The sequence below is a fragment of the Corapipo altera genome, unplaced genomic scaffold, assembly GCF_003945725.1.
Source record: "Corapipo altera isolate COAL_440 unplaced genomic scaffold, ASM394572v1 113, whole genome shotgun sequence".
Lineage (NCBI taxonomy): Eukaryota > Metazoa > Chordata > Aves > Passeriformes > Pipridae > Corapipo > Corapipo altera.
This window is the reverse complement of record NW_020884895.1, coordinates 10023053-10028043: the sequence shown is the minus strand read 5'-3', so window position 1 is coordinate 10028043 and position 4991 is coordinate 10023053. Positions and strand designations below refer to the sequence as shown.

Sequence of the window (4991 nt, the reverse complement as noted above, 5' to 3'; positions counted from 1 at the left end):
TTTTATTAGAGGAGAAATTGAACCTTGTTTCTGTAAGATGCTGGAAATCTCCTTGGACAACTCATGAGTCCCTTCAAACTCCTCAGTAGCTTTGAAAGCAAAGCCTTTAGTCAAACCAGCACTTTTAAAGCTTTAATTATCCAGGTGAAAACAGGATTTAGGAAATTAATATGAATATTTTAATTGCTTTGGTGTCCAGTTTTCCCCTTTATGTTTAATACCAATTAAAGATATATATAAATAAAATGATAGCAGCCTTTTGCTGCTGCCCCTTCTGCAGCTCTTATTATTGGGGAAGAAGTTGCTGTACAAGACTCTGTGGAGTCTCTGCTCCTCCAGACCCAGTTCAGTTGGACTTAGAGCAGGAATCAAACCCATTTACTGGGTGAAGCTTTAGCATCAGTATAAAATGCATTTGGGAACACGCTCAGCTGTAAATTCATAATGCAGAAGGTGTTCTTAAGTCATTCCTAGAGTGAATCCCACACTTGTTAGAGTAGGAATGTGACCATTCCTTACCTGTGCAACCCTCAGAGGTCACTCTAATTATTGCAGCCCATCAGAATCACTCTAATATTCTGTTAAAAAGCTCTAACTGGGGGTGTGCTGCCAAAGCTGAGGGACATTAATAGGATGAAGTGTGGGAAAGTGTGGAAATGGGCCTCCCTGACTGATCAGCTTGGCAGTGGGGGCAAAACCTCATTTTCCATCCATCCCTCCTGTCCTGGTTTGACTGGGAAAGGTTGGGGCTACCAAGGGGTTGAGTTGGAGCTTTAGCACAGCGTGTTCAGCCCCTCTTTGTGGCTGCAAAGTGCTTAATCCTTTGTACATCTGCTCTCAGTTCCGTGTCCCTGCCAGTGTCTTCGTAAAGGGACATTAAATTGCCAGCTTTTTATTTCATTTATGATTTCTCTTTCAGGTCGTAGCCTATGAGACTGCAAGTGGGAGTCTGACAGCCCAAGGAGGAGATGGAGTCTGTCAGCAGTGAAAAGGGTTTTCTCTTCCATCTGACAGGTAAAGGGTCCATTCAGTCTGACAGTCCCCTCAGAAAAAAACACTAATTAACACTTGTCATCTGCCACAGTCACAGGTAATTCCCACTCTGGCAGGTCTTTGCATGGATTCCCGTTATTCCTTTGACAACTGGACCATGAAATCTAATTTTGCCAGGACGGAAAACGGTATCAGTGTTTGTGCCAGGTTTTGAAATGCATCACAATGAGCAGGGAAGTGTCTGCAGAGCTCTGGGAGCACAGAAGTGCTTCTCCCAGGACAAGGGGCATTGCTCTGACAAGCTGCAACAAGTAATTAATTACAAACAGCAAATTGGTCTCACGGGGCAAGCTTGGAGGTCATAAAAAAAAAAGCAAAAGAAAACCCAAACAACTTGTTGATGGTTAACTGCAGTGAGGTAATTAATGAGTGAATGCACAGAGACAGCAGAGAACAGTGCCTGACTTTCATTCTGTGAAATATTTATGATTAATGAAGTTATAGTGCTGTGAATGCACACTGAGCAATCCCTCTGTGTCAAGTAGTCACTGGCTGAGGAACAGAACCATGGAATATCCTGAGTTGGAAGGGCCCCACAAGGATCATCAATCCAGCTCCTGGCCCTGCACAGGACACCCCAATAATCCTACCAGGTGCCTGAGAACGCTGTGAAAGTGCTTGTTTGTTCTGAAATGGGAATAAATTAAGAAGTTTTATGCACTTATGGCACCAACAGTGACATAATAATTCAAGTAGTAATTCAAGAAAAATACTTCCCATTTGCAAGTAGATGAGAATCATGTGTCTAAACCCACATATTTAATATATTATTTCCTGGGACACCACAAACAGAACATGAAAAGGGTTTTCTCTTCCAGCTGACAGGTAAAGGGTCCATTCAGTCTGACAGTCCCCTCAGAAAAAACCCATTAATTAACACTTGTAATCTGCCACACTCACAGGTAATTCCCACTCTGGCAGGTCTTTGCAAATGTCCAAGCAATTACTGAGACAATTTGCACCCACTGGAGGGGATGTAATTCCTGCCCTTTGACATTTTTTCTTATCTTTTGAATAATTTTGCTTGTAGATAGGACTGGGAAGGGAGGAAGTAAGGAAAATGCATGCAAACAATAAATATGTCTCTTCAGTAGCCATGAACTGACATTTCACATATGCAGAGTTCTACCCTATGTGTGCTTTGAGGTGAAGGAACATCCTCGTAGCTCACAGAGGAAATCACAAATCCATGGCATCTGCATTAAGGTTATGCTCAAACATTTTTTCTACCCCCATCCCTTCTCACCCTTTCCATCTTAGATATCAACCATTTCCTCTGCCACGTGGCTTCGCTCTTCCTTCCCTGGTTGATTATTTCCACAACTTTCACCTTTCCCCGGCACTAACTCCGTCATATTCCACAAAACAGCAATTTTCCACTTTATGTTGGAGCATTTGTTGGTGCTGAGGTTGTAGCACCACACATCCCTTGTGTCTGCCAGTCACCAGCACTCCGTGCCTGCCTTGACTGATGTTCTTATATCGCTTGATATTTGTCCTATCTCACTCCCCCCCTCTCTCCCCTTCTTTTTCAGGAGCTGCTGCTCTCCCATAAAACCAGTTTATATATCAATCAATGTTAGATGAGAATTTAGTGGTAACATCCGTGAGAAGTGCTCTGGTGTTCAGGGAATGGATAAAACTGCAGGAAAGTTTGGTGCTTCCTAAAGTCCCTAAATACTCATCCTATAAAAACAGATTTATGGTCTTGTATCCGTGGCATGGAAGTACTCAACTTACTATGTAATATTCTTGGAAGGCTTTGCCTTGTCTGCCCAACTTGGATTTGTGAGTGTGTTTGTGTGTGTTAAACTTCTTTTTGCAGCTGTTTTTAGCTTTTTTATCCGCTTTTATTGTGCTGTAAACTTTTGGTGGAAAGCTGGGTAATTTCCCTCACCACAACATGGTAAAAAACTTGTGGCTATAAAGTAAAAAAAAAAAAAATAATAATAAAAAAATATATATATAATGTTGTGTTTACCTCCAGCCTTGTTTCATTTTGTCTCTGCCTCTGTGGCCTTGAAGGTGACGTTCATTTTGCAGAGGTGGCTTTTTAATTAAACTTCTTTTCTTCGTCAGACTCAGCTCTCAAGGATTTTCAGCTTCTGCTGGCTCAGGGCAGAAAAAGATTTTACTGAAAATCATAATGTTCTGAAATTTCAGAATTTCTTACTCATCACAGCGTGCAAGTGTTTTAAAATATATTTCAGAAATTCCCCCAAAACTCTGAATATGTTTGGGAGATAATTAAGCTCAGTCTTAATGTTAAAACAACTGGGTGAGAAGGAACAAACAGAAGGGACTTTTCCAAACTTCTGGCTACACTGAAGTATAAAATTGACTCTTTTAAAACACTGAAAGTTGAAAAGGGCAGAAGAACCCACAGAGGAATAGCAGGAAAATTGTCTTATCCTCCATTTCATGTTTATTTTATGTGAGCTTTCTGTATCTGAATAAATTATATGGACTTTTACATCCTAAATGGCAGGACATGGATGATCAGTTCCTGACTGCCTTTCAAATGTCCTAGTTTTTTCCTCCAGGTTTTGAGGATTTGACCTTGGAAGTGTCCATGAGAGGCCAAGGAAAATAATGAATTAATTTACATCTTGGTGAGTCGGCACTAATCAAACTTTATGAAAAAATGCTGGTGATTTTTAATTTTTTTTTTGCCTCAAAAATTTGGGCTTTTTGGGAATAACATCACTCAAAGTGTTGACTTATAATGATAATGATGATTGTTATTATTTTCCTGAGCAGGGAATCTGCTCCATTCAGAGGATAAGGATTAAATTCTCTGTACAATAGTTTTTCCTGCAATTTTTGCCTTTTCAGCTCAAAGTTTTCAAACAAACTTCAGGTAAAACAGGGAATATTGGTAAGGAATGTGGTGTCAGCCTAAAAGAATGAGGTAATGACATATTTAAGTCAAGCAAGAACTTGACCTGGAAATGTAATTAATGTCTTTTTCATTGAGTGAATAATAATGAAAGAAAGGGTAAAAAATACCTAAATACTGGAATACCTGAAAAATGAAAAAAAATAAAGGAATTAAAGAAGAAAATACCATGACCACCAAAAAAATTTTGAGCAATCTGTAGGTAGTATTTAAGGGCTACTTGCAATGTGAAACATAGAAAAGGATGACTGCATTAATATTAAACCATAATAATTTCAAATTATTCATAGAAAATATTAATGTGTGATTCAGCTTTCCTTAAATATCCATTTTAATTGATTATGAAAAACAAAACAAACAAATATTTGAGCAGTTTTGTGTAACCAATGCGTGTTTTGAACACTTGAAAGCCTGTTTTTCCCCTTTTTTTCCTCTGTTTCATTTGTGTATCCAGCCAAGTTTCCAGGTGTGTGGGGCAACAGAGAGATGAGTAAAGAAAATTACTGATTACAAAGCTACCAAAAGAGAGAACAAGTTAGAAATGAAGTGATCATTTTTCTACACAGGGAAAGTTTCTCAGGGGAGAAACTCCAGTTTTATTCCAGGGTGACTGGGTTTAAAGCTGTTTTTAATGAGCTCAGGGAAAGTGCTGAACAACAGGAGCAAAAATAGGCAGATCTGATGAAATAATTCAGATTTATTTGGCCAAACAAGAAAAGATGTTGGAGGGATCTACAAGAACTAGGAGGATAAAAGACAAAATATGCAGGTGCATTATTAAGGTCAAAAAACAGTTAATGAGTGTGGAAAGGAAAAAAAAAAAATAATTATTTGATGGCTCTGGGTACAAAACCCAACAAGGATTTTTTGCCTATTTTAGTGCTGCTCAGAAAAACAAACCAAGGATTTCAGTAGTTTTGAATTCCAGGAAAGAAATAATACTTTAATTATTATGGGAGAATTTGTGAATTCAAGATTGGATTGTTTGAATCAGAAACAAGGAAGAAAGAGGATTTTAGTGCATCTGTGGTACAAAGAA

General features: G+C 38.8%; 1 long non-coding RNA gene across 1 annotated transcript in view; it reads left to right on the top strand.

The window, feature by feature from the left end:
- The first annotated feature begins 2162 nt into the window (after positions 1–2162).
- Positions 2163–4991, top strand: part of LOC113949221 — a 5007-nt gene continuing 2178 nt past the window's right edge. The window contains exon 1 of the long non-coding RNA XR_003528383.1: positions 2163–2259. This is a non-coding gene — a long non-coding RNA (uncharacterized LOC113949221). The remainder of the gene's footprint in view (positions 2260–4991) is intronic.